Here is a 13,750-nt window from a genome sequence, read left to right on the forward strand (position 1 = left end):
AATAAGATTAGGCATTAATATTATACAGTATATAACAAAGAAAAAGATAAGGCCAAATGGCAAGAGGACAGAAAAAAAACTCCAGTTTGGCTGGAGAAAAAAAAATCAAAATCTGCAGGGGTTCCAAGGTCAAAAGACCATCCAGCCTCCACTGGGCATTCTACCCAACATAGATGTTCTAAATCAGTTCTCATGGTTTACTGGCTTCTCATGGAAGAAATTGATGATGATGGTCATGTGGACATTTGGGACACCCGCCATTCAATCCATAAACACAGGGGGCAGCATGGTATCTTAATCATGTGGTGGTGCAACCGGAAAAGACAGCAGAGAAAAGTACAGATTAGTAGGTAATTGCAGAACTCAGAGGAAAATGAAAATTCAATGCCCATATAGTATAATTGTTTCACATCGGGTGAAACAATCCTTCATACAGTATACAATAACTCACGTTTTGAATCTGCCTGTTAGAATAACAAAATAAATTAATAACTTTATCTTTTGGATACAAAAATACTGAGCTTGTAAAGGATTATGCATATAATAGACAACATGTATTCAGAATGACAAAATTCATTTTTCTTTACGTTCTAGTCTTGCACTTAAACTTGAGAATAAATGTAGTGCTACATATCTTATCTTCCACTTTGAATTTTGTTTTCTATTGTTTGCAAATGTATCCTTTCATATCCCTCAATTTTTTGTAAAATGACTTGGTTTTTATCTACTGGTAGAACAGATTTTGAACTTTAATCTGGGAAAAGCTGAGGCAGTGAGCACTTCTAGAGTCACGACTGCTTAACCACCTCTTCTTAACCATCAGTGTGTAACTCAGGATCACCAGCCACACCTTTACTTACAGATAATACTCTGCACAATTCTTATTTGCAGTGCATAATAACTTTAAGTTGTGACCCAGCTTGGTGTACTCACAGATGCAGGCACACAAAATTCAGCTCCCAGGCCCTGAATCCTTGGGAGAGAAAGCTGAGCAGAAGGACAACAGAAACATATTGTGGTGGTTGGGTGGAGGCTGTGCCCAGTTGCGACACCTGGACGGACCAGGAGAGGGACTGTGCCTCCCCAGGAACACAAGAGGGCAGCCACCCTGCCTGGTTTGGGGGCCACTGGATCTGAGCATGGAAGCTCAACCCTGTAAGGGCCCATGGCTACCGCCAGGGGAGCTGCACGGCCTAATGAGCCCATCTGGGCGGGAACGCAGCCACACCCGGAGGAGCAGCCGGAAGTAGGTCAACGAGCACCTGCAGCACTTCCGGGTGGGCTATAAAACAGGCCGAATCCGAGCTGCATTTGGGAGGAAGAGGACAGAACTCGGTGGAGAGGAGAGGAGAGGAGAGGAGAGGAGAGGAGAGGAGAGGAGAGGAGAGGAGTTGAAGGACTTGAAAGAGGGTGATTAGTACAGGGACACTGTGTGCTGTGTGGACTTGATATGAATAAACATGTGCTTTTTGTAGATGTTCCTGTGTCTGTCTGTCTGAATCCGGGGCTGGCTTCCACACTATAAAGAATGCATGGTTTGATTCTACTGCCCATATTTATCAAGCATCTCAGTGTAGGAAAATGATCCTATCTGGCTCAACAATCTCAGAGTGAAGCAAATTTGGCCTTACTCAGTTTTCCTAATTTAGGACACTACTTATAACTCCACTAGTAGTTTGGAGAGCTTGTGAGCTGTCCTGACTCGCTAGGAGCTGCCAGAAGATGGAGTTCACACAGACAGCGGCATGCACATCCTAGAAAAGTCTGAATGTTTTGAAAACGCAATGAACCAAATATCAACTTAACAGAGATGGAACAATATTTGTAACAAATTCTGCACATTATGTGATCACTCCATCTATGTGCAGAAGCCACGCACTATCAGCCAAAATGAAAGTTGTGATAACATTCTGTTTTTTAGCCACATTGAAAAATGCAGCTTTGTAATAGCAATGATTTGGGTATGTCCCTACCAACTGTTTCTTGAATTTTGCACCATATTTTTGACTCCCTTACACCAGGTGAGGTAATACACAGATTTATACATTTCCCCGCTACCCCACATGAGGTAATGTTAAAGCAAGCTGCATTCATCTAAATCAGCTCACATATTTGGATCACAGCCCCGAGTGTTGATGAGCACAAACATTCGAATCTCAAGCGATATCACAGTATCATTGCCATGGATGCAAATTGTACTGTTTTACCCTGAAGAAAAGTGGGGCTGGATGGGTGATTGACAGGAAAAGGTCACACAGGAACACTGAGCAGAGCATTCCAAAAACCCTGGAAACACTTGTGCTATACTTTACAAGCCAGGGAAGGTTCAAGAAGGCAGGCAGAGATATGGAGAGAGCATGGCACATGAAGATGTTCGGAAACACTGGAAAAGTGAACGCAACTTCAGATTCAGACACACCGCCAGAACAGCCATGGCTAGTTTCAGTAATTGTTACTTTGTGAGACATTGCCATTGGCCATAACATCAGGAAGGTGATTCTTATGAAAGTACAACTGCGGATCAGTCATTGTTAAATAAATGTGCCCCTTATCTGAGTTTACTTTAATTCAGTGTATATTTGTCTTAGTCCTTCCATCAGTCCTTTATTATTCTTGTTGTGAAATGGTGATGTTTTCTTTCTTCTTCGCTTTCTTCTTCTACTTTAAGTATTATTATTATTATTGTTACTGTGATGAATCCTTAGTGTTACTATCAGAAACTGTTTTGTGGGTTAGGATGCCATAAAATAGCGATGTCCTTAATTCTTAAATGTGAACTCCTAATCCAACCTTGAAGGAGGTGTAGGGTGCTTCATAACTCCTTCTCATGTCAGACATATTCTTATACTAGTCAAGTCGAGTAATTCTGAGAAGCTTGATAAATACAAGCACAGATCAGAATAAACAAAAAGGACAATGGTTATGGCAAGCAGGCAAAAAGTTAAAATGTTATTAATTTCTTTATTCCAAAAAATACACAGAAATTACAGAAAATTAGACAGGCATGAACAACAGGCAAAATGAATAAAAACACAAACTAAAGGGTGTAGACATTCAGATCCTGGAGGGCCACAGTGGCAGCAGTTTTCATATCAACCACTTTCTTAATCAGTATACAATCACTGCTGCTAATAAAACATACTTCTTTTGTCTTAATTTTAACTGATTGCTTTTTAAGATTCATAATCATTCATTGTTTCTGTTTCCTTAAACCCGGTGGATCTCAGATTCATTCCTAGGGATGACATGAGGCTGTATTTTTTTGTTGTAACCAGTTTCACAATCAGTAAGTCATTTTACGTTTAATTATTCTCATTTAATTAGTTGGCCTTTCTTTTTCTTCTCATATTGTGCATTCAGAAAAGCACAGCAGTGTGATTTTCTCATTTATATGACATTTTGAAATACTGGTAATTTTGCTATAGCTTTAGGGGGGATCATTTAGACACTGGTCAATTCAAATGGCACTGAGAACTCATTGTGGAAGATTGAAGGTTGTGTTTAAAGCTCAGGAGGAAGAATGTTTGTTTTTATCAAAGGTAGATTGATAAGGAATTAAACTGCTGCACAAAGAGGTGTGGGATGATGAAATCAAGCCTGGAATATACACTACTTATTACAAAACAATACATTAGTTTGTCTAAAGCATTACAATTAATGTTAAACAATTTTCAGCTTTTTGCCAGTACAGTATTTGCATTTTATCTATGAGTTAAAAATTAAGATTTTTAAAGGAAAATATATCTATTTTGCAGAAAATGAAATGCTACAAAATTTCAATTTCTTTTTTGGCCTTTGGACCCAAGTAGGAACCCATTTTTCATTTTACATAATATGTTTGCTTACTTGCTTTAGATAATTTCCAGATCACAGTGGCAACCAATGAGATGAAATGGTTTAGAAAAACACATGATGCAAAAAAGGGATGCTGTACTCAACAGAAAACATTTGCATCAGATGGAAGAGTAACACAAAACTACTGGACTAGAAGTCTTTTTTGCAACAGTTCAATTTGACCTAAAGAGTGCTTAAACAAAGGAGGCATTTATTTAGGCATAATTACAGCTGTCCAGTTAACTATAAAAAAGAAAATCTGTTGTCATTCAACTTTCTTCATATTCCAATTACTTTAGTTGGTAGCATATTTTTGTTCTATGGATCCGAATTATTGGTAACAATAGAGCCTTAGTGTGAACACTTGGCAGAAGTATGCAGTGTAAATGTCAGTTAACTGCAGAAGACTGAAGACTGAAGTATTTTCCAGTGGAAATGAGAAATTAAAAAACAGTTTCAAACAAGTACTGCGGGTTTTTTTATTTCAAACCACTTTCGTCTGATTTTTTTTTCCCAAAATGCAACATTGTATTACCATAGGCAGCAAAACATTTCACAGCAGTAAACATAAAATGATAGGTAGCCCACCATAGTTTGTAAAATAGAAAAACGTGTTGACTAAATATTTTTCAGCAAAGAAAATTTCCATGTCACTTCCAGCAAAACCAAAAAAATAGAAATTGTCTACATTAAAATGGAAGTTCCCATGAAATAAGTTATTTTATTGTTCTAGCTTATTAGGATTTTAATAAAAGTGCCAAATTTGACTGTTACCTCAGACAGACACATGCACACACAGACAGCCATTGGGCCGGAAATGATCAAATTTTGTTTAGGAATGCAATGAGCTGTTAAGAGCCGCATGGTGGCACAGTGGTAGCATTGCTGGATCTCAGCAAAGGAACCAGAGTTCAGGTGTGCCTGCTCTGCCCGTGTCTGTTTGGGTTTTCACTGGATGCTCCAGGTTCCTTGTACAGTCCAAAGATATGCAGGTTAGGTGGATTGATGTTGCTGAATTTGCCCTGTTGTGTGTGTGTGCGTGTGTGTTCACTTTGCAAAGGGATACTGGGACTTTGCATGGGATGATCTTAGTACCAGAAAGAATTGAATAGAGGGAAAAAAAGTAAAAAAGAGACCTTGAGATGAAATTTTACTCAGTAAGTAATAATTAAATGGTGTCACGCATACACTTCGGAGGACCTCCTTACAGGCTCTGTTGAGGTATCTAATATCCCGCCAGGATGATAGGGGGCCGCTATTGCTAACACTGTCATCTCCTTTTCTCCCCATCGTATCAAGAAACCACCCAGTGAGGGCAACTGACTCCGGCCCTTCTGATTCAGGCTCCATAAAAACCTGAGCCTCCCGGAAGGAGGCGACATTTCTAACAAGCACAACCCGCCAGAAGGACCTCCTTAGTGATCCGAATATTGACTAAGCCATCTCAATATCTGGTTATTGATTTTGATTTCCTGCATAGTGGGCAGTGAATGCCAAAGAGCATTCTGGCCTTGAAACCCCTGCAGATTTTATTTTATTTTTTTCTCCAGCTTCTCACTCTGGCATTTTTTTCTTTTTCTTTTTAAATTACATTTTCTATCCTCCTCCTCCATCTGACCTTATCATCAGACTCATCTTTAGAGACTTAAAAATGATTCTATATATAAGGTCTCTACTTTTCTATTAATTATAGATCTATTCTATTCTATGAAAGCGCATACTACATTATTTTTTGTATGTCATTTATTCATTATTGGTCTTATCAAATTTTAATTTGTTGTTCTTTTCCTGTAACTATTTCGCTGGCATCTTGTAAAGCACTTTGAGCTACATCCTGTGTATGAAAATGAGCTACAAAAATAAGTGTTGTTTTCTTCATGTATTGTATTGTTAAGGAATGCACATACTGCATGTACACTTTGTATACTTTGACATTACATGTCAAAAGGGCTCCCTTTCCTGCTACATCATATACAATATATGCTTCAGGATTTAAAATAAAAGCACATTCTGTAATTCAATCATTTTCAAAGGTGGCATGCTCAACATTTCACTTGTTTATTCTTTTTCAAAACACTTGGAAAATTGCCAATGAAAAAATTGACTAGCAAGATATTCCATGCTTGAAAAGCTGTACATCTTGCCAAATCCAGGAACATCTGCTAAGTACAACATCTTTTTACATCTGCCATTGTTTTCTGAGCTGTACGTAAGTTTTAAATTGCTTGCACAAAGGCACCCAGCTGCTGTGGTCTTCTAGGTACTTGTCTGGTGTCACAAAAAGAGACTCCAGACATCGCAAGAAGGTTTGGGGCAGCCACCCGTATATTGTAGTCCAGGCTGCAAAAGTTATGAAAACAGCACAGGGTAGTTTACACTACTGAGTCCAAGATAGAACTGATGACCAGAGGAAGGGGAGCGGCTTTTATGGAGAGTTGACCAGAAATGTTGTCGTCCTCGGGGCCAGGACCGGAAGTAATCTTCCTCTGTGCTTCGGATTTCGCGGGAACGGTCTGTAGGGAACTGAGAAAGTGAGTCAGTGCACCCCTCCACCCTGGTCAGACAAGTTGTTATGATTAAATAAGCCCTTCAGCTGCCTCCCACTCGCACGTGTGTGACACTGGTCATTCTAGTTTTACTGTTTCTATGAAATCATGCTTACTTGACAGGACAAAAAAGATTTACACATGTATTCCTAACATGAACTATTGGTAAAAAGATACTTTGTGTCTTATACTAATACATACTGCATCTTAGACTTAGCATTTACTGTAATCTGTAATCGCGTGGAAACAATCTGGACAAAGTATAAGTAGATATGTAAATGAATTCATATTTTTTGGATTAATTTGGTGAAATCAATTATTTTTATTTTCAGGTTATAGCCATTCCAATTATGAATCTGTTTTAAAATGATCAAAACTTAGTGCAAAATGCAGTGGAGCATAAATCATTTTTATGCAGTCTATTGTACTGTAATACAGTACCTTGGCAGTAAGAGTAAGACTGAAATTTTAATTTATTATCATGTTCTAGTCCTTACATTTTGTGTAAAGGAAGAAAATAAAAATTTATTTCCCCTTGGGATTAATAAAGTATCTATCTATCTATCTATCTATCTATCTATCTATCTATCTATCTATCTATCTATCTATCTATCTATCTATCTATCTATCTATCTATCTATCTATCTAATTTAGCAGATTTATTATTCCGGTATTGCCATTTTCAGAAGGTGTAGCCTATGACACTGCACCCTAAATGAGCTGTTAAATGAAAAAGGGCCATAACCCATTTTATGAAATTCCATATTTTAATTTTCACTTACCCAAATATAAATATACGTTGCCCAAGGTTATTAAAACTTTTCAATTTTCTCCAAAAATTTGAACCATTTTGTATTGCCCTAAATGTTGAAGCTTTAACACAGATAACAGATGCTGTGCATTGCAGGATGTTACTCCATAACAGTTTGTGTGTACCTTCAAATCAATCTTTCCTTTAATCTTTTTTTGTGTATTTTAATAGTAGTAGTAGTAGTAGTAATAATACTCTCGTATGTACAGAGTAGAGCAAAATTCTTACTTGCATATTCAACCAACATTCACCACATTGTCATTCTCCAGTGCCATGATAAACAAGCCAAAAGCATAACTTTGAGTATTAATCCTATCACTTGTGTAAAAATTATTTTATGTTCAATTTATTCACGGAATTGATGGATGTACAATGGGAGACACTCATTCAGTAATAAACATGTTGCATGTTAGTGTAATGAACATAATAGTCAAAGCTATCAAACATCACTTTATATGCTACTTACTATGAAAGGCAATCTGTAAAATAAATATTAGATGTTTTATATCATTTAGATGTTGTGCTTTCGCTTTGCTGCTTGATCATAAAAGGATCCCTAGCAGTTTACTGGCGAGTATTAGAATTGATCTGAAACTTTAATATAAAAAAGATGTACATTTATTGCCAAGTCACAATTTTATTTTACTCAGCTTTGTTCTTCAGTGATGAGGACTCACAGTAAATCTCTTATTCTGTGTTAATGTTTGTCTTTTTGCCTTTTTGACGCCAAAGAACTGTCTTCTTTTATGACACGTGGTAGTAAATACAGTATACCTCCATGCAACCTGACCTAATATCCCAAAAACTGGAGAATCAAAAACAGTATTTAAGCAAAGCAGCAGAAAGAGTGTTTTGGAGTCCATGTACACAGATATGGAAAAAGCTATGAGGTGCACTTTTATCCTATCATTTCGGGATTGAAGGTTCACAATTTCAGAAGACATGCCGCCATCAATGTGGGGACAGCTCTAAATATGGAAGCTCAAAATAGAGCCACCAATGAAAAAAAAATGGCAGCTGATACAGTCCAAATAAATATATACATCAAAACTAAGCCATTTGGTGAAAAACTGATTTAACCACCAGAATGCTTGGAGTAGATAACCCCCAAATACTCACGAAAATCAAAAGAAATACCACTAGAATTCCTTAGCAAATGCTGAGGATCCTAATGCCATTGGTTTAAATATACGTAAAAGAATACTTATTGAAGAGGTGAAATTATTCAAATGCCTTTATATATTTTACTTCAAAATCACTTTTTTCACAAACAGTTTAGAAGTAAATATGCAGGTTTGACAAATAATAATCTTACTCATACCAATGAGCAGCATTAACTGAAGGAATTGAATGGAGTGAACTCTATTCCACTTTGCATTTTTGTTGGCCCTGTTCATACTTGCATTAGAAAAATGGGATGTGTAGCACATTCCCTATATCAAATATAGTAAAAAATAAGCCGATAACCAAATCATCCCTTTAATAAACTGTGTGGCACAATTCTTGAGATGCATTTTTGAACACCTGTTTCTGCACTGAACAGGAGAATTTCCATCTGCAGAAGATGTAGCAGTTTCATCGTACAGCAGTAGGAATAATCGACCCAAAATATTTTGTATATGTCACTTACCCCATGCAGTTTGTATGACAGCCGAGAAAAAAAAAATTTCATGGAGAATGGAGATATTAACGTTTCTGATACAAACTAGAAAAAAATATCAAATGCATCTATGAAAAAATCCTATGTTGTTTGTGGTGCATTTTTTTTTGATAAATAAGTATATCTGGAAAATGAAAGTAGACCACATACAGGAAGCCTGTTTACATGAGATCACACTTTTGAATTGAAGGCTCACCTCTCGCCCCCACATTCAATACTGAGAGTCATGTCTGAAAGAGTCCTATTCTATCAGAATCTCTTGAAAATGTGAGATTACAAATTTTTTTTCTGCCATCACCATAAACAATATGAGGCAATTAGCATATGAAAAAAAATGTACGTTTTGAGTGGAGTACTCCTTTAGAAGCAAACATGCTTATCTGTTTATTCATATCAGGATCAGGTACAGAGTATTATTCATCATAGCAAGTCACAATTATATATTTTTAAAATTTTTGTTTGTGTCTTCAAAATAGTAATACAGCTACACAGGTTGTCTTCTTTGGTTGACTGTCTGAAGGAGGTCAATAAATGTCTACTAGCCAGCTATTTAAAGTTAAATGCTCAGAAAACTGAGGTTTTAATCTTTCCCCCTGCCTATCTGCATCCGGCAGGTACTCAAAAACTTTCTCCACCTCTTCTCATGCATCCCTGCATAATTTAACTGTTACATTTGATCAGTCTCTGAGTTTTGATGCACATGTCAGGTATTTTTTTTTCAATTAAGAAAGTTAATGTCAATGTCAATATCAATTTATTTATATAGCACATTTAAAACAACATAGGAATGCTGTGGCCAAAGTGCTTTACAATAATAGAATAAAAGAAAAACAAACAAATAACATAAATATAAATAAAAATATACGAACATAAATAAAAATAAAATAAATAATAAATAGAAGTGATGTTATATATTCACAATGAGGAAACCATTAGTATTACTGAAGGTCACGGCAAGCAAGTGAATAGAAATGAGTCTTTAATCTTGTTTTAAACAGTTCAATTGTAGACAACTCCTTTATATGATGAGGTAAAGAGTTCCACAGGCGAAGAGCAGCAGCTGCAAAGGCCCTGTCCTCCTTAGTTTTATACTTGGTACGAGGGACAACAAGAGACAACTGACCAGAAGATCTAAGCACTCTGGATGGCTGATGTGAATCACACAATTCAGATAAATAGGCAGGAGCAAGCCCATGTAAAGATTTAAAAACTAGCAACAAGATTTTAAAATCAATTTGAAAACTGACAGGCAGCCAGTGTAAAGAAGCTAAAATAGGAGAAACAGAGTCATACTTTCTTGCCCCAACCAGAAAGCAAGCGGCAGCATTCTGGACCGACCGTAACCTGCATATCAGGGATTTGCTAATCCCAGAATACAGCGATATTGCAATAATCAAGGCGAGAAAAAATAAAAGCATGAGTAGCTATCTCAAGATCTCTAGAAGATAAAAAAGGCTTGATCTTACCTAATAGACGAAGCTGGAAAAAGCAACTCTTGACTACAGAATTTACTTGTTTCTCAAAAGAGAGGTTACTGTCAAAGATTACACCAAGATTGCGGACTTGAGGTTTGCAAAAGACAGAGAAAGAGCCAAGAAGTCCAAGACCAATTTGGGCTTTAGCTGATGGACCCACTGTAAGCACCTCTGTTTTATTTTGATTTAGATCAAGAAAATTATTGGTCATCCAGGATCTTAGTTCAGAAAGACAGTTGTGGAGTTGATTTATTGCAGAGTTGCAGACAAGAATATAAAAACCTGTGTATCATCCGCATAGCAGTGAAAAGAAATGTTAAATTTCCTAAAAATAGCTCCAATAGGATGAAGGTATATAGAGAATAAAATAGGACCCAAAATGGATCCCTGAGGAACACCATATTTAAGAGGAGCAGTAGACGAAAAAGAGCAATTTAAAGTCACTGAAAAGTGTCTACCAGTTAAATATGACCTGAACCAGTTAACAGCAGCCCCTTTAAGCCCAAGAAGATGTTCAAGCCGCATCAGCAATATCTCATGGTCAATAGTGTCAAAGGCAGCGGACAGGTCAAGGAGGAAAAGGACTGCCGCATCACCTGAGTCCGTAATAATAGAGATGTCATTGAATACTTTCAGGAGGGCCGTTTCAACACCATGAAAATGCCTAAAGCCAGATTGGTAGATCTCAAATAAATTGTTGGAGTTAAGGTGATCGACCAATTGATTATAAATAATTCTTTCTAGAATTTTAGCCAGAAATGGCAGTTGGGAAATTGGGAGAAAATTGTCTAAAACTCCAGGATCTAATTCTGCCTTTTTTAGATGGGGACGGACTGCAGCATGTTTAAAAAATGAGGGCACAACCCCCGCACTTATAGAATCATTGATAATGGCTAATAAAAGTGGACCCAAAAAATCAAAGGCTTCCACTAAGAGTTATCCAAGTTGAGATCTTTTGTTACCAGGGCTGAGATGGAAATGCTTATCCATGCTTTCATCTCATCACGGCTGCATTTCCCTCTTTACCTGTCTAAATAAAAGCAGTCCATCCAAAACGTAGCTGACAGGCTTTTAACCTGTTCCCACAAAGTTTACACTCTACATTGGATCCAGGTGGAATTTAGGATACAGTTCAAAATTCTGGTACTTACAGAGCTCTGCATGGACAAGCTTGCCAATATATCATGAACCTCCTTCAGCACTACACCTTGGGCCACGTTAAGATCTGCTCAGTTAGTTAGACACATAGAGATTGCACATTTCAAGCCATTGCTCCAAGGTTATGGAACAGTCTTCCACTAACCTTGAGATTAGAATAATCTATTGTTCTGTTTAAGTGTCGCAGTGGGTAGCGCTGCTGCCTCGCAGTTGGGAGACCTGGGGACCTGGGTTCGATTACCGGGTCCTCCCTGCGTGGAGTTTGCATGTTCTCCCCGTGTCTGCGTGGGTTTCCTCCGGGCGTTCCGGTTTCCTCCCACAGTCCAAAGACATGCAGGTTAGGTGGATTGGCGATTCTACATTGGCCCTAGTGTGTGCTTGGTGTGTGGGTGTGTTTGTGTGTGTCCTGCGGTGGGTTGGCACCCTGCCCAGGATTGTTTCCTGCCTTGTGCCCTGTGTTGGCTGGGATTGGCTCCAGCAGACCCCCATGACCCTGTGTTCGGATTCAGTGGGTTGGATAATGGATGGATGAATGGATGTTTAAGTGTCAACTTAAGACACATTTGTTCAGACAGGCATTTGGGTAGCATTGCCAGCTGTGAGTGTTTTATTGTTCAGCGCTTTGTGACTTTTGTCTGTGATAGGTGCTTTATAAATACATTTCTTATTTACTTTTACTTTACTTTAATGACATCTTTGTTGTGTTCTAACTGTCATAGCATGTACTTTCATTCTTGTAACCTATAAGTAACTTTTAAAAAATGCCAGTATAAAGTTTCCAGGTTAATGTGCTTGATGTTTTCTTCTCCTTTGTAAAAGATGTACAAAACTCTACCTATGTGATATGTTGGTCTTCTAACACCTGCTTATATATTTTTGATGTTTTAATTGGATTTTAATAAAATCATCTGCTCGATTTGAAATGTTGGCAACATTTGTAACATTGTGTGCGACTTAAACAATCCTCTCCATAAGCTTGCTGCAACATCTGAAAAGTCTTGGTAAACGTTTTTGCCAATTTCACAATATCTCAACTTGCCAAAAAATCCTCAAAAAAAGCACAGGAGACAAGTTCACTCTACTGCATGTTCTTGATGACTAATAGAGGTGGCATAATCAAGCAAGTAGGGATTTTAAAGATCAAGTTCCCAACCACACACCACCACCATTGTGAGACTATGTTGGTTTGTTGGCACCCTATTTAAGAAATTCAGATTCTTGTTGGATAGACCTTGTAATTGTAGGTGTAGGAGATGCCTCCTCCAATCCTCCAATCCCAAAGACCCCCTTCATCAGATGTAAACAAAGCAAACCACAAAAACATGCATATTAATTTTTAACAACAGAAATAAATATTTTGTCCCTTTATAGAATAAACAAAATAGTGTGAAACTGGTATGTTACATCATGAGAGGTTATACATTATGCAGTGCCCACTATTGAGTTTACAGGAAAATATTTTAACAGAGTGCAGAAAACTCTTTCCAGGCAGGACATGAAGACTGTGGTCTGCAAATAGTGAAATAAATGTTTGGGAACAGGCTGGGCAGGACTCATGGTTTTAGTGGCAGCAGTCCGCATCCTTTAAATCAGGAGGGTTTGAGAAAGATGGCAGGGACTTTCGAGGAGACAGATAAATTGAAACACAATGCAGGCATTACAGCGTTACTTTAATTAGTTGTTCAGTAAAGATGGCCATTATTGGGATGATCCAGTGCCAGTACAACCCAGAGGACTTCAATTCCCAGTATTTAGCAGGACTGTACAGAGATTGATGCATGCTTTAAAAGAAGTTGGTGTTCAACTTTATACTTTAGCATGAAACAAAATGCTCCAGACAAAGCTGCAATGGTGTTTGATAGGTAGCGTTTGAGTTATATATGTCCTCAAAAGAGGCTTTTCCATGAAATCCAGGGTGTGTTTTTTGTTTACAAGCTTTGTATATAATATAATGTATATAATGTGTATGCCTAAGATAAAGGTATCTTAACTTATAACATTTTCCAAATCGAATGCATTGTGTATTCCATGGTATCAGAGTAAGATTTCAGTGTTCAGCAAATGAGGCTGCCGCAATATTCACAGGATATTTCAGTTATTGACCACAAGCTGAGTTAGAAATAATGATTTGCACTATTTGAAGAAAAATAATTGGATAAAAACACTGGAGTCAATATTATCATGTTAATATTGCATCAGTTTTCCCCTGAAGTGCAACCAGCATAGCATAGTCTCCAAGAATAGTTTCAGAGTTCAGAGGAGAAAG

This window comes from Erpetoichthys calabaricus, chromosome 15 (assembly GCF_900747795.2).
Source record: "Erpetoichthys calabaricus chromosome 15, fErpCal1.3, whole genome shotgun sequence".
NCBI classification, from domain to species: Eukaryota; Metazoa; Chordata; class Cladistia; order Polypteriformes; family Polypteridae; genus Erpetoichthys; species Erpetoichthys calabaricus.